Consider the following 22,809-nt stretch of genomic DNA (forward strand, 5'->3'; position numbering starts at 1 on the left):
ACAAATCAAGGTGTAAAAGTTTCAAAGGTTTTGAAGTAGAAATATATTTTTTGGGTTTAAAAGAAACTTTGACTTATTTTTCAAATTGACAAGCATCACAGATTTTGTCCTTTTCAAACTTAATTTTTGGCAAACCTCTGACAAGTTTCTTTTTAAAAATTTCTTTTAACAAATCCATGTTGAAATGACAAAACCTTCAATGCCATAACCAAGGGTTTTCATTTGCAACTTTAATATATTTAAAACTAGAAGAATCAACATTCTCAAGGACAACTACATAAATGTCATTCACTCTTTTTCCTTTGAAGATGATGTTAAATATTGAGTCAAGAACAAGACATTCATGCTTTTTAAATAACACAAACAGATTTCTATCACACAATTGACTAACACTTAATAAGTTATAACTCAAATTATCAACTAGAAGAACATTGTGAACAAAAGTTTGACCATTCTTACTAACATCTCCTACTTTAACTGTTTTGGCTTTATTATCATCTCCAAATATCACTTTTTCACTTCATTTTGGCTTGAGTTTGATGAATTGTGATGGATCACCAGTCATGTACCTTGAACATCCACTGTCTATGAATCATTTTGATTTCTTCACAATATTCATCAAGTTCACCTACACACAAATTCACAAGATAATATTTGGTACCCTTTATTTTTTGGATTTTTGAGAGTTAGCATTATGTCTAACTATTCACATGCATTTCATGTCATTTCTCATATTCTTCCTTACATAACAATTACTTTTCATGTGACCAATTTGGCAACAAAAACTACACATAGTTAGCGAATTACTTGCATGGACAGGTTTAACAAATTTGACTTGTCTTCTCTTATAAATGGTTTGCACTTGAATTCAACCTTTTCTCATGAGTGTCAAAATGAGGTTTTGATTCATTCCTTTGAGAACAACTTTGTTTCTTGTGTTGAGGCAATTCATTTAGACCATTCATTCTTCTTTTCAAGTCACTTTGTTCCTTTTTGAACAAATCACAAAGCTTTATTTTTCTATCAAGCTCAAAAAGTAAAACAATCTCATTCTTTTTGAAGTAATCATTTTCAGCTTTTAACCTTTTGTTTTGTTGAAAAAGATTTGCATTATTTTGAAGCAAAAAACTAATTTTCGGTTTTAGTTCCTTGTTTCTAGCATAAGATTCTTTCAAGTTATCATGCAATCTCTCAATAAAAGGTTCAATATCATCTCCAGATTTATCATCACTAACAGGTTGAGAGTTGCAAGTAGTTATCTCATCATTACCAATACCCATGAATGCCATTTGAGCAGATTCTTCTTCCTCTTCAACATCACTATTCGAGTTGCAGTCATTCCATGTGATTTGAAAGTTATTGAACGTAGGTTTTCGTTCAACTTTTCGTTCTTTTTTCTTCTTCATCGGGCACTCACTCATGCAGTGTCCAAATTGGCCGCATTCAAAACATTTATCAGCTTACTTTTTATTGGCCTCTAGCTTTCCTTTATTTCTTGCATTGTTGAACTGATTTGGAAACGAGTTACTAGGTCCTTCTTTTCTGAATCTCATTTTGTTGAGGATTCTTTTGAAGTTTCTTGTGATGAGAGCAAGATCATTGTCATCAACTTTCACATTTTCTCCATCTTGAGAAGCCGAGTCATCATCATCATGAGAAACTTTTAAAGCAATGTTTGTGACACCTCGAATATTAGGAGGTTGTTTGTAAAGAAGATACTAAAGTGTATTTCTTTGGGTTTGATTTAAAACCTTATTTTGTTTTAAAAGATTAGAAACCCTAATATTTTAATCAAAAACCCTAGTTTACTTGTGACTAACCGGTTTTCTTAAATCTCTCATATTTTAATTGAAACCCTAATTTTAATCACTGAAATTGTAAAATCTCTCACGTTTTTCTTAAAAATTTCCTTTTATTTAGAAATTATTCATTTATTAAAGCCCTACCACCCAGTCATTCCACAATAAGTGCAAATGAACCTAGAAAATAGGGTTTCACTTTTGGTTTCAAGATTGGAGCAAATTAGGGTTTTCGCGATTTTTCGTAGGATGATTTTTCGGTACGGAGCAAGGATCAAATTTGGTAATTAAAAGTGACTTTTAGGTGAGAAATAATATGTGATTAGGAGCAATGATATAAGGTTAGTGAATAGGAAGTAAAAACCCTAGTATGTGTGTTTTAAAGAAAAACGGCGCGAACCGACGGGTACCACGCGTTACCGATTGAACGCACCACTTGACCACCACTTCTTACCACATGAGCTCATTAATACTTGAGCAAAATATCCCCTCAATTCCAGCTGGCTTTGACCGAAATTGGTGGCCAAATATGCAAGGGAAAGTGAGAGAAATTTGCATGGCTTTGGTGGTGCCAAGTGTCACCACCCTATGGCTCTTTGCTTATTTTTTTTTCTTGCCATTTATCCTTCATTTCAGCTTCATTTCCTTCATTTCTTTTCTGGTTTTGGCCGAGCTTAAGAGGGAGAGAAAGAAAGCAAGAAACAAACTTCATTCTTCTTGATTTGCACCATCCAAGTGAGGAACCAAAATTCTAAACCGATTAAAGTGGGAGTTGTGAGCTTGAGAAGCTAAGGGAACCAAGAATTCCAAGAGGAGGTGAAGTATAACTCTTACAAGCTTCATTTGTTGAGGTATAAGGCTAAACCATGGCTTTGGTTCTTTTATTTTGATTTAAGTTGTTGTATAATTCATGTTGTGGTTGGATTAGTAGTGAAACAAGTTGTTATGATGATTTAAAGGTGATATATGCGAGTTAGGGTTTGAGGTATTTACTGCATATACTTGTTATATGGATGATATATGTTGTATTTAAGCTTATATAAGTGGTTGTGGTGATGATTGGAGCAAGAAATCAAGAAAGGTTGCATTGAATCCCAAAATTCCAGATTTCTGGAAAATTTCAGCTCTATTCTGTCCGGTTTTATTTCACCATGTTAGAGGCCGAATTAGGCTTGGAATAAAACATAAAAGTTGTATAGAATGGTATTTTATAGGTTCCTACAAAATTTTAACTTAATCAGAGCAACGTAGCCTATGAAAAAATCAAAATACCCTCGCTGCCCTAGATTACATTCCAGTGTTCCGCGTAGACAGTTCAGTCTTTTTGGCTGTATTTATTCACTATAATCCGTTCGGATTTAGCCATTTGCCAAAACATGAAAGTTTTAGTACACTGTCTTAGCTTTTTAACGCCTCCAAGAACGTCTTAAACGGACCTTGGTAGCCTGAGATATGACCATTTTAGTACAGTACGATTAATTAGCCGTTTAGTTGGAAGTTGGCTCTGTAAATTGGGAATTTGACCAGGTTACACTGGAAATTAGACTAAGTGTTCTTCATGAACATTGTAGGCCTTCATCTTAGCTTCGAAATGGTATAAGTTGCATCTCAATCCGATAAGCGTAGCCTCGGGTGTACCCGTTCCGTAAAAATCCGTCAAATCTGTCTTTTGTAACTTCATTTCCGCACTTGATATTAGCTTAATTTTTGTTCTGGTATGGTTTTGAGCCTATGGAATGTCTATTGAACTGAAATTGTGTTATGGATAACTTTGGGTTGGATTGAGTAAAAGAATGAAGCTATAATGGCTGGAAATTAGGTAAACACAAAGGGCATGTTGCCTAAATTTATGCTCGAGGACTAGAGAACTATACTTGCAACTTGAGTAAGGGTTAAGAGTGATTACTACTTGAACCATCTCGGGTACTTGAGTCTTCTTGTTCCGAGGTATATAAGTAAGGATTTGGCTGAACTTGTACCCTTGAGAAATAAAATAATGATTGCTCGAAGTATGTTTTTCTTGTACTTTTAACTCGCATGACAATTTCAAGTATAAATGTTACAAAGTTTTACTGTTTAAAAAGCGAGCAAGTGTTTCACGACTACTATCCGAGTGAATTTCAATTTCTTGATTTTTATTGAACGAAACGTCTAAGTTCCGAATCTTAGTCGATTTTCAAAGTTTTTAAGCCAAGTTTTATCGCAGATTTGGACTCCAAACCCGGAGTACCACCCAGACGTGATTACTAGAGGCACTATATCTTTTGGTGAGTGCTTTCAAATACCGAATTGAACTTGATACTTGAACTGGATACGTGGCCAATATGATTACATGTTATATACGTGAATTGTTAGGGCAAGAGTGTACTTTATCGCACTTGCCCTTATGTGATATATACTTGTTTATTGTTACAATTGACTTGATATACTTGTTTATGATGCGCGCACTTCCTGGAATTCCAGTAACGCTGCGGCGAGTTATTTAAGTCGAGTCGGCAAGGGTTTGGTCGATTGGGTAACGAACCCTGGGTCTCTTGTTTTGTCGAGTGGAGTGATATCTCCTCGACTAATCGGTATACTCGAGTATTACCACCCGTGTTTTCTTGAGAATTTTGAGCCCAGCTGGGGGTTTGAACGGTGGACGGAGAGTCGTTTAAGTGGTGTTCTACTGGATTGGTTCCTTTACTTGAAAGTTGACGGAGTGTCAACTATTATGTGATCAAGCTCCTGATGATGAAATGGGAAGTTGGCTCCTGAGAGCCATCCGTATCCTTATGTTTTGGAATGATTATTGCTTATTGGATTATTGTTTATTCTGAAAAACATTTACACTCGCTCATTTTGAGATTGCTACTTGAAGTGTTATTGCTCACTTTTATGAACTCTTCATGCTCGTTACTTTACTATATCGAAAACTTGTACTTATAAATAATGGTCAATTTGCTATTTGGAACCTCATTGGGCTTTTAGCTCATTCCACGCTATTTGTTTTCCTTACAGGGGGTACGAGCGAGGCATGAGACATGTACAGACTAGCGTAGTCTAGTTGTTTTGAGTTTTGCTCTTGTACTCACGCTAGTACCCGACTAGGGTTGATTGTACTCGAAATATAAACACTTTGTATCTGGATTTGAACAGCAATGTATATATTAAGTTGAAATGGATATGTTATTCATTTTCTTTGGATGCACGTTGTTTTGTTTGAGCTATGGGTGAGTGCGTGAGTGAGTCCTGGCGAGAGTTGGGCAGGCGGTCCGCCAAACCCTTTGGTACGCCTTAGGGGGAGGTGGGGTCGTCACAGATGGTATCAGAACTCCTATTGAGCTCATGCGGGGAGATGGTTCTCGGACTGTGGGGATTGACTTGTTAAGTGTGGAACAATTGTCTATTGTTGGGGACATTAGATATGTATGTTGGCAGGGGCGGAGTCAGAAAGAAATCTTAGTGGGGGCAAAAATAATACTAAATAATACTAACCAGCCCCGAACAAATCTACGCATCTTTTTTCCTATTTTTCTTTGTGAAAAAACATGCTCACGAGGTTGACATGGTCCCTTTTGTAAGTAATATCTCTGAATTTCATCTTGAAGGTTTGGATGATAATCCCCAATTTTTTTTTTGGGCTGGATCAGCAGGTAATTCATCGAAGTTAATCCCCAAGCAATTTCTTTTATTGTCATTTTTTGCACTTTCATTATCCTTGGCTTCTTCTTTATTAGATGACTCTTTTTCTATTGATTTCCTCTTGAAATATCTCTCCATAGCTAAAGAAATTAAAATCAATATATAAGATACTGATCCAATTAAAATATTAAATGTACAATAAAATCTATCCAAAAATTATTTCATAATTTAAAGTTATTTATTCATTACTAATTTAATATATCAAATCAATAATCACAACATATGAACCTAATCAAGTCAATTAGATAAAAACTCCAAAGAATCCATACAAGAATAATTTAAAAGTTAAAATATATGTCAAATGGCCCTCTATTCATCATTACATTAACTCCAATATAAGAAACTAATCAAGGAAAACAAAAATAAATTATATATCCATAATCCATAAAAGCACAATTTCACAAGTTAAAATATTTATCAAATAACCCATTTATTAGTTGTTACATTAACTAATCAATTTTCAAATTTATTTAAAATAGTAATAGTCTCATGCTCTAGAATATATTTGCCAACAAATTTAAAATAATAATAATAAGAAGTAATTGTTTAGAAGTTAGAACCTGATTTTGATGGTCAGATGGTCTTCTAAAATTAGTGGAAAGAATTGCAAATCAGTGGCAGAGTTGTAGATGGTCTCCCGATTGTGGCTCTGTTGGGGTCTTGAGGGGAAAATAGGAAACCAGAAATTAGAGGACTAAATTGGGAAGGGAAAAGAGTCCCAATGGCCCTCCAACTCTTTCCCAGGTAAAGTTTTAGCCCTCCAATAATTAATAATAAAGATTTGGCCCTCGATCTAATAAAATAGCATATTCGTGGCCCTTTTGTCAAATCCAGCAGTTAAAATTAACAAGAAACATCATCTCGTGAGATGCGCGACTAAATATCACGGGTATTATATCTCTGAATGGTTAAAATCCTAAAACATAAAATCAAAATATTCATTTCACTCAGACTTCAGTCAGCTAAACAATAGCATTGGTAGCACTAGCAATCCTAGGCCAGAGATCAGCACACTCCTTCCAAATTGGCCCAGTGATAGTAGATCCTTGATCCCCTTCACCGAAATGAGCCTACCCTTGATCCCCTTCCTCCTTGCCCACTTGAATCTGCCATCTTGGACACTGAGAAGGGCTCGGCTACGACGTAGCGATTGATAGTCGGCGCTGGCAGCGGAGGCTTTAGGAGGCAATTTCCCAGGTGGGCTGCGCGGCGGGGAGGTTTGCTCCTCTCTCGGGGTTGGAATTGGGGAGGACCCATGAGTAAGAGATGTGTGGTCCGAGGAAATTGATGATCCCTCGGGTGAGTAATCCGGAGACCTTGTCGGCAGCGAGGGTGGCTTAAACTCTTTGCTATCATGATTGGAGGAATCCACCACATGTAAATCTTCTTTGTCGGAGCCAATGCTCGACTTTCTTGAGCTGTCCATAGTTTTGTTCTACTTTTAGTGTCAGAGTAAGTTCAAGATTTGGAGTGAATATGGAATTATTAGCTTTTGTAGCGCGGAATTGGAATGCTAGATGATGAATTCGAAGGTGGTAAGGAATGAAGAGTGAAGAGTGAAGAGTGAGACCTTAGAATAAAGGGACTTTTTAAAGCCATATTTACATTTGCTGTTTCAAATTCCAAAATTTCCAGTCATAGGCACCAGTCCAGACAACCACCGTAAGATTCAGAAAAACCAGCATCTACCATCTAAAGCTGCGCAGCCTCACCATACAGCTGCTGAAGCATGTTATGAAACCCCGGTTCCTCGATGAAGATCAAGGCCTCCAGCTTCAGGCGATGATGACCGTTAATGTTAGAAATCTTTTTTTATCTCTAGGAATCTGATGCCAGAAGATATAAACAATCTCTTATATTGTTCGACAATTGGTTGCAACAGGCTACCCTTGATCCCCTTCACCGAAATGATGTAGAGGTTCTCTGCCCCATTGTTATCGGCTCAGTTCACCGTTGCCTCCACTGGAAGACCCAGCGACATCCTGAACTTGTTCCCTGGGAAAGAGACCAGAATGCCCTTGATATTTGGTCGCGCATCGCACGAGATAATGCTTTCTGTCAATTTTAACTACTGGATTTGACAGAAGGGCCACGAATATGCTATTTTATTAGATCGATAGCCAAATCTTTATTGTTAATTATTGGAGGGCTAAAACTTTACCTGGAAAAGAGTTTGAGGGTCATTGGGACTCTTTTCCTAATTGGGAATAAGAAATCAGAGGACTAAATTGGGAATAAGAAACCAGATGGCTAAATGACGGAGAAAGGAAAACGGACTAAATGACGGAGGAAGAAAATTGGGAATAAGAAACCAGAGGACGAAATGACCGAGGAAGGAAAATAGGAACCAAGAAAGAGACGTCGGGTGTGGAATAAGAAAGATGGGAAGTGGCCAAGTGGGAACAAAAAAAGTGGGACCAATAAATTGTGTATTAAGAAAGAGAACTGTCGGTGGTTGTGGCCTGTGGGGGGACAAATTGGAACAGAGTAGAAAATAAAATTTATGGAAGTGGCCAAGTGGGGGCATAGTCAAAACTAAGTTAAATATGTATATATATTATAAGGATTTAAGTGGGGAGGGGGGCAGTGGGGGCCCGTGCCCCCAGTACCCCCACCTTAAATCCGCCCCTGTATGTTGGGTAGGAATCTCTAATACGGGTGATTTGCTCTTGAGCCTGGCCAGCTTGAGTGGTGAATTATCATATTTTCATATTCTTGTCCCCGAATACCAAAGAGTGACACCTTTACGATAAGTTGAGATCTCGCATAATATTGGGATAAGTTTGGATTGTGAAAGCAAAGGCACGGGGAATGTGAATAGTTTGGATTTGAAATATATTGAAGATATTCATGGGATTTGGGATCCTTCTTATTCACGTGTTTCGATTCTTGATTAAGTATAGTGCCTGAGCGATATCTAGGGTTAATGCTTAATAAGTTATGTGACTTGTTTTGATTGAATGTGTTGTATTGCCCTGTTTTATGATTTAGAGAGGTTTATGATTTGCGTTATTCTATTTTATACTGTTTATATTTATATAGTTACTTAGTGGCTATATTCTATCATTGATTAGTTGGTTATATTGTTATAGTTGATTAGCTACGAAACATGGAGGGTAGAAGAAGTCAAGTTAGGGGAACTAACCGAGGACGCGGTTCTAGCCGTGGCTGCGGGGGTAGACAAGCACAAGGACCGGTGCAAGAACCGAGAGAGGAGAGAGAGGCAACGATTGAGCCACAACCTGAACCCCAGGCCGTAGGGGGAGATCAAGTGGCAACTGCCATCCAGCAAATGACCAATATTCTGGTCCGTTTAGTGGAACAACAGGGTTAAGCCCCTGTAAATCAACCTAGAGACCCCGATATGGGGCAAGATAGGGCTCTTGAGAGATTCCAAAAGTTCTCTCCACCTAAGTTCCTGGGAGGACCAGATCCGGAGGGAGCCGAGCGATGACTAGAAGCCATGATCAACATCTTTGCCGCGTTAAACTATACGGAGGATAGGCAAGTGCAATTTGCCGTTTTTCAGTTCGAAGGCCCAGCCAGAACTTGGTGGAATGTAGTTAGGGCCAAATGGGAGAGAGAAGGCACCGCATGGATTTGGTTAAATTTTGTACGAAAATTTAACGAAAAATATCTTCCTCCTATCGTCCAGGAGAAGAGAGAGGACGATTTCATTAAATTCCGTCAGGGAATGTTGAGTGTAGCTGAGTACGAGACTCAGTTTACAAAGTTGTCCAAATTTGCCCATGAACTGATAGCCACGGAGCAAAGAAAAGTACGGAGATTTGTGCAAGGGCTAAATGTGGAATTACAAGAAGCTTTAGCGGCAGCCCAAATTAACACGTTTACGGAGATTTTGGAGAAGACCCAACGAATAGAAATTGCTAGGGCACAAGTGAGGGTTTTTCATGCAAAAAGGAGAGGTGCGCCTGGTGGAAGTCATAGGCAAGGACAAGGTGAATTAGATATGCCACCCTCTAAGATAGGTCGAGGAGATGGTGGTGAGAAAATTTCAGGGATATCTAAGGAAAGTACTCCAACAGGAGCTTCGCGTGGCTGGGGCCAAGCAAGAGGTGCCTCACAAGGAAGTCAGACCTCAGCCCCTCAAGTATCTTGTGGGTACTGTGGAAAGGTCAATCATACGGAGAATGATTGTTGGCGGAAAGCAGGAAAATGTTTATGGTGTGGTAGTACCGAACACCAGCTTGCAACCTGTCCCCGTAGATCACACCTCAACCCTGAACAAGCAAATGTAGGAGGGACTAAGCCAAGAGTGCCAGCTAGAGTGTACGCCTTAGATCAACAGGCATTACCTGAACCCTCGGAGATAGTAGAAGGTATGATTTGTGATTTCTATTGTTTAACTAAGTTTTGGCTATAATGAGACCTGAGAGTTGGAAACGAATATATAAGGAAAATACTCTACGTTATTCGAAATGCATGTATGAATTTCGATGACGAAATTCTTTTAAGGAGGGGAGATTGTGACACCCCGAATATTAGGAGGTTGTTTGTAAAGAAGATACTAAAGTGTATTTCTTTGGGTTTGATTTAAAACCTTATTTTGTTTTAAAAGATTAGAAACCCTAATATTTTAATCAAAAATTCTAGTTTACTTGTTTTAAAAGATACTAAAGTGTATTTTCTTTGGGTTTTCTTAAATCTCTCATATTTTAATTGAAACCCTAATTTTAATCACTAGAATTGTAAAATCTCTCACGTTTTTCTTAAAAATTTCCTTTTATTTAGAAATTATTCATTTATTAAAGCCCTACCACCCAGTCATTCCACAATAAGTGCAAATGAACCTAGAAAGTAGGGTTTCACTTTTCGGTTTCAAGATTGGAGCAAATTAGGGTTTTCGCGATTTTTCGTAGGATGATTTTTCGGTACGGAGCAAGGATCAAATTTGGTGATTAAAAGTGACTTTTAGGTGAGAAATAATATGTGATTAGGAGCAATGATATAAGGTTAGTGAATAAGAAGTAAAAACCCTAGTACGTGTGTTTTAAAGAAAAACGGCGCGAACCGGCGGGTACCACACGTTACCGATTGAACGTACCACTTGACCACCACTTCTTACCACATGAGCTCATTAATACTTGAGCAAAATATTCCCTCAATTCCAGCTGGCTTTGACCGAAATTGGTGACCAAAAATGCAAGGGAAAGTGAGAGAAATTTGCATGGCTTTGGTGGTGCCAAGTGTCACCACCCTATGGCTCTTTGCTTATTTTTTTTTCTTGCCATTTATCCTTCATTTCAGCTTCATTTCCTTCATTTCTTTTCTGGTTTTGGCCGAGCTTAAGAGGGAGAGAAAGAGAGCAAGAAACAAACTTCCTTCTTCTTGATTTGCACCATCCAAGTGAGGAACCAAAATTCTAAACCGATTAAAGTGTGAGTTGTGAGCTTGAGAAGCTAGGGAAACCAAGAATTCCAAGAGGAGGTGAAGTATTACTCTTGCAAGCTTCATTTGTTGAGGTATAAGGCTAAACCATGGCTTTGGTTCTTTTATTTTGGTTTAAGTTGTTGTATAATTCATGTTGTGGTTGGATTAGTAGTGAAACAAGTTGTTATGATGATTTAAAGGTGATATATGTGAGTTAGGGTTTGAGGTATTTGCTGCCTATACTTGCTATATGGATGATATATGTTATATTTAAGTTTATATAAGTGGTTGTGGTGATGATTGGAGCAAGAAATCAAGAAAGGTTGCATTGAATCCCAAAATTCCAGATTTCTGGAAAATTTCAGCTCTATTCTGTCCGATTTTATTGCACCATGTTAGAGGCCGAATTAGGCTTGGAATAAAACATACCCTCGCTGCCCTAGATTACATTCCAGTGTTCCGCGTAGACAGTTCAGTCTATTTGGCTGTGTTTATTCACTATAATCTGTTCGGATTTAGCCATTTTCCAAAACATGAAAGTTTTAGTACTCTGTCTTAACTTTTGAACACCTCCAATAACGCCTTAAACGGACCTTGATAGCCTGAGATATGACCATTCTAGTACAGTACAATTATTTAGCCGTTTAGTTGGAAGTTGGCTCTGTAAATTGGGAATTTGACCAGGTTACAATGGAAATTAGACTAAGTGTTCTTCATGAACATTGTAGGCCTTCGTCTTAGCTTCGAAATGGTATAAGTTGTACCTCAATCCGATAAGCGTAGCTTCAGATGTACCCGTTCCGCAAAAACCCGTCAAATCTATCTTTTGTAACTTCATTTCTGCACTTGATATTAGCTTAATTTTTGTTCTTGTATTGTTTTGAGCCTATGGAATGGCTATTGAACTGAAATTGTGTTATGGATAACTTTGGGTTGGATTGAGTAAAAGAATGAAGCCGTAATGGCTGGAAATTAGGTAAACACAAAGGGCATGCTGCCCAAATTTACGCTTAAGAACTAGAGAACTATACTTGCAACTTGAGTAAGGGTTAAGAGTGATTACTACTTGAACCATCTAGGGTACTTGAGTCTTCTTGTTCCGAGGTATATAAGTAAGGATTTGGCCGAACTTCTACCCTTGAGAAATGAAATAATGATTGCTCGAAGTATGTTTTCCTTGTACTTTCAACTCGCATGACAATTCAAGTATAAATGTTACAAAGTTTTACTGTTTAAAAAGCGAGCAAGTGTTTCACGACTACTATCCGAGTGAATTTCAATTTCTTGATTTTTATTGAACGAACCGTCTAAGTTCCGAATCTTAGTCGATTTTCAAAGTTCTTAAGCCAAGTTTTATCGCAGATTTGGACTCCAAACCCGGAGTACCACCCAGACGTGATTACTAGAGGCACTATATCTTTTGGTGAGTGCTTTCAAATACCGAATTGAACTTGATACTTGAACTTGATACGTGACCAATATGATTACATGTTATATACGTGAATTGTTAGGGCAAGAGTGTACTTTATTGCACTTGCCCTTATGTGATATATACTTGTTTATTGTTGCAATTGACTTGATATACTTGTTTATGATGCGCGCACTTCCTGGAATTCCAGAAACCCTGCGGCGAGTTACTTAAGTCGAGCCGGCAAGGGCTTGGTCGATTGGGTAACGAGCCCTGGGTCTCTTGTTTTGTCGAGTGGAGTGATATCTTCTCGACTAATCGGTATACTCGAGTATTACCACCCGTGTTTCTTGAGGATTTTGGGCCCAGCTGGGGGTTTGAACGGTGGACGGAGAGTCGTTTAAGTGGTGTTCTACTGGATTGGTTTCTTTACTTGAAAGTTGACGGAGTGTCAACTATTATGTGATCAAGCTCCTGATGATGAAATGGGAAGTTGGCTCCTGAGAGCCATCCGTATCCTTATGTTTTGGAATGATTATTGCTTATTGGATTATTGTTTATTCTGAAAAACATTTACACTCGCTCATTTTGAGATTGCTACTTGAAGTGTTATTGCTCACTTTTATGAACTCTTCATGCTCGTTACTTTGCTATATCGAAAACTTGTACTTATAAATAATGGTCAATTTGCTATTTGGAACCTCACTGGACTTTTAGCTCATTCCACGCTATTTGTTTTCCTTACAGGGGGTACAAGTGAGGCATGAGACATGTACAGACTAGCGTAGTCTAGTTGTTTTGAGTTTTGCTCTTGTACTCACGCTAGTACCCGACTAGGGTTGATTGTACTCGAAATTTAAACACTTTGTATCTGGATTTGAGCAGCAATGTATATATTAAGTTGAAATGGATATGTTATTCATTTTCTTTGGATGCACGTTGTTTTGCTTGAGTTATGGGTGAGTGCGTGAGTGAGTCCTGAAGAGAGTTGTGCAGGCGGTCCGCCAAACCTTTTGGTACGCCTTAGGGGGAGGTGGAGTCCTCACAATGTTCCTTCTCAATTTTACATTCTCTTCCTCTTGCACCTTAGTCTTAAGTTTCAATTCATAAGAGATTAGAGAATTAATGAGAGATTCAATAGGTATAGAGTTCAAATCTTAGCCTCTTCAATGACAGTCATTTTACTTTTTCAATCCTTGTACAGGGTATTCAATATTTTTCTATTTTTCTCACCTAGCGAGTATTCCTTTTCCAACACCTCTAAATCCTTAATGAGGTCATTGAATCTACAATAAATCTTGTCAATATTTTCATGAGGTTCCATTTTAAATGATTCATACTTGGTAACTAGAATTGATTTCTTTTGTTCTCATACATTTTCACTCTCTTCATGGATTTCTCTCAACTTATCCCAAATTTCTTTAGCAGACTTACAACCCTTGACCCTAATGGATTCATTTGAATCTAAAGTACTATACAACACATTCATAGCTTTGGCATTCAAAGTAAGGTGGTTCTATCTTCACCAGTCAATTCATTTCTGATTTTTGGTCTTGGTCTATGAGTGACTTCATAAATTATAGAGGCATCATATGGACCTTCATTAACAATAAATCACAGCTCAATATCAATAAATTATAAGAAAATAATCATTCTTTCCTTCCAACTCACATAATTTGATCCATTAAACATAGGTGGTCTAGTGACAGATTGCCCTTCAAAAAATATGGCATTGCTGATTGTCATTTTACTCCAAAATCGTTTGAGTTTAATCTCTAGGAGACCAAATTCTGATACCAATTGTAAGGATCGAAAATAACCTAAGAGGGGAGTGAATTAGGTAATTTAAAAACTAATCAAGTTATGAGACACTTTTTAGCTCAATATGAAATTTACCCTCTTTTCTAGATAACCACTCAATGGAACAGTTAATAAGAAAGCAAGATTGCTTGTGAGTAGAAGAGATGAGCAGTTTATATTTGCAAGATAGTAAGTAGTGGGGAAAAAATAGCAAACCAAATTCCAAACTCCTCTTGAGATTGAATATTACTTTATAGAGCAAGTTTTTTCAAGTTGATCAAATACAACCAATCTTTGTGTACAAAGGAAGGATCACTTCCTCCTTGCCCCAAACCACATTTGGTCAAATTAGGAAGTTTTACTATCACTCGGATAACCCTCACAAACCTACACTATTGAAGTAATTATCTCATACACGAAAAGCTTATATGAAGTTTACACAACTAATAGTACAAATCTTTTTTGCAGAGAATTTTCTCACTAAAATTACTCTAGATATTTCGTATTCTCAATGTGCAAAAGTCCTTTGAAAGTTGTTGGCCATGCACTATTTATATGAGATCAAAAAATATCCCATTAATACTTCCAACGTATAGAAGGTAGCTGAAGAGTCAACTAGCCGTTGAATATGTCGGACGTCCGGTACACCCATTTTTTACGTTCGACAGTAGGCAGTGAACTTGAGAAAACTTCTTTGATTATTTCGGACGTCCGATGTTTATGATGTTTCCTTCCGAAAGCAGTTGAGAAATCTTTCTCAGTTCTTTCGGACGTCCGGAGCTTCCAAGGCTTTGCATCCGAAGTGCCGCAAAGGTTATCGGACGTCCGGTGCTCTGATGTTCTGCATCCAATCGAGGTCAGTGAGTTAGATGGAATGTTTTAATTCTTTCGGATGTCTGATGGTGGGGTTCTTCATGCGTCCGGAGTTGCTCAATGGTTATCGGACATCCGATCCAGTCTTCACGAGCGTCGGACAGCTTTTAGCACACTGTGTCTCTTTCAATTGTACCTAATCTTTGAACCTGATTTGCTCTATTGCTGAAAAGATCTTTGAGGAGATATTAGCAACATCAATTTATTTTGTAATCATCAAAAGTTATGGACTAAGATTAACACCATGCAACCTTGTTTGAAGCTCTTGAAATCGGAAACTCATCAACTTAGATATCGCATCTAATGATTTCTAAACACACAAGACCATATGGTCAATGTACTCACACAAAATCTAAACATCCGAAAACAATATTATGAAAGTGGAAATCTAGGCTAATGACTTGCAAAAAGGAAGGAGAAAACCAAAGGAGAAGAAGGGAAGGAAAGGAAGAAGAACAAATGCAGCAGCAAAATTTTACATATCCAGTACAAATCTGAGAATATATGAACGAAAAAGGATAGAAAAGATTACCTTTAATACTTTATGGCACCAAATAAACATAGAGAGATTCAAAAAATTTGCATTCAAATGCTGAAACAAGCCAACTGAACTTTGCTGCAAAAATCTTCAAGAGCTGACGAACTCATTACTTTGAGCTTCGATTCGAAAGGCTTAGAGTCGTTTTTACTAATTTTCCCCAAAACAGATGTTGCTCAACTACCTCTAGAGATAATGCAGAAACAAAAAAAAAACGCCTAAAGGACTAAGATTGAGACCAGGTTTCGGCTAGGAAGAAGCTAGAATCGCCAACCCTGACTCAAATTTTCTAGAAATTTTTTTTGGCTCTCTCCTTTTTTTTTTCTCTCCCTGTTCTCTCATTTTCAAGCTTTTGTTCCTCCGCCATTTTTTTCTCACCCCTCTTGCCCTAATGCTGCGTTTTGTTGCTATTTAAATGGAATCAAAATCATCAAACCCTCATCTCAAGGGTTGTTATGAAAGCTAGTTTTGCTGGAGATTTTGGAGCCTTTGATCCTCTTGTTTCTAGAATTTTCTTGATGAATCCTATTGAGGTGAGGTGACTCTTGTACTGGGGAGCTTGAAGGAAAAGAAAGGGAAGCAAAATTGCCCCAAAAATGCTAGCAACAATGTACTGTTTCGGTTACAAGAATGCAGTTGGAGGAGAAGATCCCACACGCGTGAAGCAGTAGAATTTTTTTTTTATAACAAAAATCTGATTTTTTATTCCCATTTTCTTTCTTTTCTTTTCTTCACTTTTCCTAAAAATCAATCAAACAAAAAAGTGATTTTGTTTAAATAACTTCTTCTCTCTCTTTTTTTTTTCTTTTTTTAAAATAAAAGATAACAATAATAATGAAAATTAAATTAAATAACTAAAAAATAAAATTAAATAAATCAATAAAAATGAATGAATTAGCAAAATTTTTGGTGTCTACACCCGCTATGCCTCAATAAAATCTATCATTTTAGATAAAATCCCAGCTAAAATAATATGATGAATTGATTTCTTTTGCCATTCAACATCTTAGAGATGTCGAAGATGTAGAGAAGCAGCAAGTTAGAAAAATCTTATGACATATGCCTAAACTTAAGAAGATCAATCTTGAGGAAATAAAGTGGAGGAAATGGCTTGACCTTTTGGATGATCAAAGAAAAGAAACAATATTGTTCACACAAAAAAAGCAAGACGAGCTTTCTCAAATACAAATAAAGATTACCAACCTATGAAAAGAAGTCTAAAAGATTAAAAACTCTAAACTCTTACTTGTCAAGGGGAGTCAAGCATGTCAATGGGTAGAATTTGGGTTGGATCTTTTCGATCCAAATTCAGACCTATTAAATGTAATTAGACCCAGATCCAGACTTAGATCTTTACCCTTATGGATCTTAAAACATAAGTCTAAATTCAGACCTTCCTGAATCTGGGTATCCGATAGGTACCCATTGTATTATTCTAAATACACTAGAGTAAAAACGTAGTAAAAATACATAGATTTCAAAAAATATAAACACTATCCAATTTTTATTTCAAATAATAAAATTAATATTCAAAAAGGTGAATGCAAATTATGAACTCAAAAAATAACTATTATCAACTGTTTCGATTTATTTTTAAAACTTCAACTGTATTTGTGAGAACCCGAAAATTTTCACATTTTCTCGACATTATTTTATTTCTCACTTCCCTTTTTATATATATAAATTTGCTATCCAGTTTTATAAGGAGGGGTTTCATTCGATATATATGAGTGTGTGTTGTGTATATCAAATATAATTGTGCGTAGTTGTAAGTCTCTGTGTTGGAAGGACGGACGAGCGCGGCGTTTGAACTAGGGGGAAAAAGACAATTTTTGGTGGAAAAGGTTAGTACCAAATTCGGCAGCAAATCCAGCCAGTTCTTGGCCGGATTGTTGGTGAGTTTTGAAAAAAAAATGGTTTTTGCCACTGCCCTAAATCCAGCCCAGAATCTGGTCGGATTGTGACGTGGCACTTCGACAGCCAACTTTGACCGATTGATTTTCCTTCATTCTTATCCTGTTTCTTGGCTGAGATGTTTTCATTTTTGCTTCTCCTTGGCCGGCTCTTTTAGAGAAAAAAAAAAAAGAGAAAGTTCTTCATTTTCTAGTTTCAATCCTTGCTTAAATCTCGAGTTTTAACCGGTGGAATCACAAACTACTCCATACAAGTGTTAACTAGGAAGGAATAAAGGCTGTGGTGGAGTGATTTTGAGGAGGAAAATCTAAGCTACCATTTTCTTTGAGGTTTTAAGGTATTTTGCTATGAACATCTCTCTTTGCTTCTAATAGTTGGAAATTAGTGGCTTGTGGTTGCCATTTTGGTAGTTTTATTCAGTATTTCTTGGATTGAAGTGGTGATATGTGAATTTTCAGTTTTTCAGTTTTATAATAAATTTTCTGCCCATAAATGAAGTTTAAAGGCTAGCCATGATTTACTAGTTTTGATATGTGGAACAACTAGTGTTTTAGTGTTAGTTTACTTTACCTAAAAGAATTTCCAGCTTTTGTGCCTCAATCTTAGTTTTGGGTTTCTATTATGAGGTGCTAAGTGATGATATTTTAAGGGGGTTTAATAGTTATAATGTGTATGTGTGATTGTGGTTGATGGCTATGAGAATGGGTGTTTGATTGTAGGGTGGAGAGTGAAGAAATCAAAGGGAAATGCTGTCTGTTTATTTTCTTGTAATTTGAGTGAGTAAAAGTGACATTTGGGAAGGTGATTTTGTGATGTGTTGGACTTATTTTGTTTGGAACTCTTAGGTCCACTCTAAGGATGTTATAAGAGCTAAAGTTTTCTTGAACTTATACATTTTCGCATGGTGGATGGGATGACCGTTTTAACCGTTTTAAAACATGAGGAATAGCTACAAATATCCAGTTTTAAACTTCAAATGTTTACTTATTTCTTTCTCAAACTTTCTGAGTTTAGTTTGTGTTTGATTTAGGTAACTCTTAGTTACTCATGTCTTTGAGTTTAAAGGTACTTTTTCATCCCAACCGTCATGTATATACATTGTACTTCGGATTTCCTTCGATTCACCCAACTTTTGATTAATCTAAGGGTTTATTGGTGATTGAGGGTATCACCCGGAAGAATACTTTGGACGTTCTTTTGCTTAAATAGGTGAGTGTTCTTTGTTTGTTATGTTTCCATTAACTATATATGATTTGTTGTGGATTTGATTAAATGATAAATGTTTGTTAAAATGAATTTTGTTAGGCGAGTGCATACTTTATCGCACTCGATCTAAATCAAATGTGAAATTTTTAATGTTTAAGTGATTAAATGTTAGTTGTGCATGAATGTAAGCCTTTTGCCTGAATTGGACCCTTGCCCTTCGTTACTGGTCGACTCCAGCCAGAAGCGGATTCGGTCAGGTGATTTGGTGACCCTAGGTAAAAGTTTGGTTTACTCAAGTATTACCACGTTGTCGGGTGAAGTCTGGCCAATGTCCAGAAGGGGGAAGAATGAAATGAATGAATGAGTGACAATGTCAATGGAGGGGTTTTCACTTACAAAATGCATTTTAAAATGATTGGAGGAGTAAGGAAATGAAAGGTGAATGAAAGAACGAAAGGCTCCATGTGAGTATGTATCCTTTTAATGAATGTGTTATAATTGATTCATATTATAAATGTTTCCTGGATTACTTGTTATTACATGATGAATGTCCTTGTTTAAATTGATTATTGTCTAGAACCTCACTGAGCTTTTAACTCATTCCGTTAGTTTTGTTTTACTTAACAGGGGATGCGAGCAAGGACGAGAGATCTGTATAGACTAACCTAGTCTAGTTCTTTTGAATTTTTGTAATGGTTCTCGTCCTAGTGCTTGGCAAGAGTTGGATGTATGAAGAATTGAGAACCTTTGTATATTTGAGTTGTATTTCTTTTGAGATAGGAATGTATATAAGTATATGTTTTAAGTTTGAAATTTTTGTTACACTTGTTCTTCTGGTCTTATTTTCATTTTTACTTGAGGTGTATGCTTGAGTCCCGACGAAAGTTGGGCAGGCGGTCCGTCGAACCCTGGGGTACGCTCTCGAGGGAGGTGGGGCTGTCACAGTATCGACATCCAATCTTTCATTTATTTGCGTTTACTTTTTCTCATTTTTTGAAAAAATTTATACTAATTACAATGACAACTAGGATTAGTTTGAAAAAAAGAAAACAATCATGCAGTCTTACTGTATTTGATCCATTGACCACAGAATATTAGAATATTTTATAAATTTACTAATATTTATATATGTATGTATGTATATATATAATTTAATTTTATATACATGGGTATGGGTAGGGTCTGGTAAAGTTTTGGATTTGAATATGAATCATACAAAATCAGATCCTACTGAGATCCATAATTCTTTTACAAGATTTGGGTTTAGGTAGGGTCTAGATTTGATAAATTAAATCCAAACCCTATTCAAATACATTGGGTCTAAATTGGATCTAGATAAAACCCGATCCATTGACATGTTTAAGGTGAGCCAAACGTCGGAGAAAATGAAAGTACTATCTGAAATCAACCGTGAAAAATTGTCATCACTCAAACTCTAGGATTGCATGCAATCGTTTTCTTTGTTCCATGCTTTATCAACATAAGTAGATAAAGAGCCGAAGGGCTGTGATGAGCTGGAGGTTTTCGTCGTCCTCTCACGTGCCCGGCATGTGGATTGGAAGCATTATGTTGTTCGCGCATCGCGCGTTAGCTTCCCATTAGACCTTCTTCTAACCCTAAATCAAACCCAACCTCTGAGGCGCCGCTTCTCATCTTCTCCTCTTCCTTTTCTTCTCTATTTTCTCTCCTCTTCTCCTCAGACTCTCTCCGTTCCTGTCCTTTTCCTCCCTCTCTCTCTCTCTCTCTCTCTCTCTCTCTCTCTCGTGCTTTCGCTCGTATTTATTCTTGATTCCACGACCTCTGAAAGCTTCAATAAAACTTCCAGACGAGTGAAGATCCGCACAAGTCTAGATTAGTAGTTCATTTTGAAATCTCATTACTTGATTCGATGTTAACCCTGATTTTGTTTCTCTTAACTTTTGCCGGTGATTTCGCTTGTGAAGGCCACCAAATTTCTCATTTTCTCTAAAATCTGGCCTCAAACAACCCTTTCCATTCCAACACATGGGCGGGTCAACAGAATCCTAATCAACAGTAAGCTCTCAAGCTTCGCCCACCGCCGCTTTGTTCTTCTTTTTCTTCCCCGTGCTGCGCCGTTCTTTGCAGATGCTTGTAGATCGATAGTTGATTGCGATTTGTGTGTGAAAAGTGCAGGTTAAGGAGGGAAAAGGTAAGAAGAATCAGCAGCGATGGTGGTGCCTTTGCTTTCTTGCTTTCTCTATATCTGTTTTTTCGTTATTTCTCCCAATTCCATATTGAACTTAGAAGTTGCCGAATCAATATTTTCTCTAAAATGTATTTTTTTTCCATGAAACAGAGATGACCAGTGGGATGCTGCTCGTGGAATTCTTAGTATCTGATCTCATCAATTTTTTGGGTTTTCTTTTATAGTGGTATGGCCAAACCTCTTTGGGTTTTTTGTCTCCTTTCTTATCTAATCTTTTTCTCCTCTACTCTTTTATTATTTTTATCAATTTCATGCGCAGGTGCTGCAATTGGACATTTCTTTGGTTCTTTTCGCTCGCACGCTTGTCTCATCAATTTATTGGAAGTGGTTCAGGTTGTTATGGGATAATGTAATGAGTTTACGTTTCTTTAGATTGAGGCTGATTTACAGATGGTAATTTATAATTCTTCAGTTTTTTATCACTCCCCGTCTACTTGAAATAAATTTTGAATTCAGACTTAATTTTTGTTTTAAACCTGTTTTCTTTTTTTTTTTGGCAGAATTCCATGTTCAGGATGGAAAAAAACTACTTGATTACGTGGCTGAACATATTCAATAGGTGAGTTTGTGAATTCTCATTATTTAGGATTTTGACCATTCTTAATGATTGTTTCTCAACCATATACTTTTTATTAGCTTTAATCTGAATCGGATGGAGTTGTCATGGTCTTATCTGTCATTTAGTCTGGTTAGTGGAGATGGTTTGTTTGACTTTCAAGAGTGTTTTAAGAAGTCCTATGTTTTTTATAAAGTGGCTGTGTATTTCCACTATAATTTGTAAATTAGTTGTTAAATATATGGTTAGTGTTTTATATCTTGTTGTAGCGCTTGAAAATTGTCTAGCGGTCCTTAGGATTCCATCTCTTGGTGCTGATTGGTTGGCTTTTTTATGAATGTCTCATGGAGTTTGTACCATGACCAATCATATGTAGTTGATCACCTTGCTTATGAAAGGGAGTGGTATTTGCTACATGCAAAGTAAAAGAACCTTTTGAGCATCCAAAGAGGCTTTGATTTTGTCAGTGATAGAACAAGGATTTGCTTAATATGAATTAACAATTCTATTCTGTACCAGAGCTTGAACAACATCTTCCTTAAATTGATGACTTGAAATTTTGTCTAGGGATTTTATTAGCTAGAGACTATGCAAGAGCTCTTGCATGAAATTTCATTAGTGTTAAGATTGGTAAAATCACGTAGGACACTACAAATTTGACTACATTGATGGCACATATCTTATCCAATTACTGTTTTAATATTTGTAGAAATTTTACACTGTCTTTAAATTGTTTTTCAGTAGTCTATGATGCAAGAGGAGGATTCCTAAAACTAATAGATTTGTAGATGTAAATTACAGCTCCAGTAGCTATTAGCTGTTGAGGAGTTAGGTCTATCTTTGCAAATGCTAATATCATCAAAGAATGGTATGGCATACATTACAACTGAACTTTATTACATTATTGTTGCCACACATATGTACTAAAGTAAAGTCATCCATTTTAAATCTTTTTTCTTTGAATTGGCAATCAGGAAGCAAGAGGTAGAGCAATACCAAAGAAAAATTCAGTTGTAAGCAAGTTCTTTACAATATATTATGAGTATACAAGAGAGTTGCAGGTTTAAATTGTATTCACTGTTTCTGAATTGTTTTGAGCTATCTATGTGATTGGCCATACCATTCTTGAAGAAGGCAAAATACTTGTTTTACAATATATTATGGTGAACACAAATCTCATTTTATCTTTCCATACCTATCTGTGTGATATCGCAGGAGTGTTTCTTTTACTGCTTTTGTCTTCCTATTATTACCTACTAATCTGTTTTACTATCAGATGTATGAAGTCAAGCCTTGTGTATGGTTTAGTGGTTATCTTTTTGGCAGGTACATTTAGACTTGTGTGACTAATTTTGTTAAACGGTTAGACTGGTTTGTTTTATATAATTACAATAGGAATGACATTGATAGTTT

At 36.7% G+C, this 22,809-nt stretch overlaps 1 long non-coding RNA gene across 1 annotated transcript; it reads left to right on the top strand.

Moving 5' to 3' along the window:
• Positions 1-20,518: 20,518 nt before the first annotated feature.
• On the top strand, positions 20,519-22,508 carry LOC113766964. The gene is made up of 6 exons (XR_003467828.1): positions 20,519-20,783; positions 20,931-21,006; positions 21,100-21,173; positions 21,341-21,399; positions 22,198-22,264; positions 22,371-22,508. It is a non-coding gene; the product is annotated as an uncharacterized LOC113766964 (long non-coding RNA).
• The last annotated feature ends 301 nt before the right edge of the window (positions 22,509-22,809 follow it).

This window comes from Coffea eugenioides, chromosome 3 (genome assembly GCF_003713205.1).
Source record: "Coffea eugenioides isolate CCC68of chromosome 3, Ceug_1.0, whole genome shotgun sequence".
Lineage (NCBI taxonomy): Eukaryota > Viridiplantae > Streptophyta > Magnoliopsida > Gentianales > Rubiaceae > Coffea > Coffea eugenioides.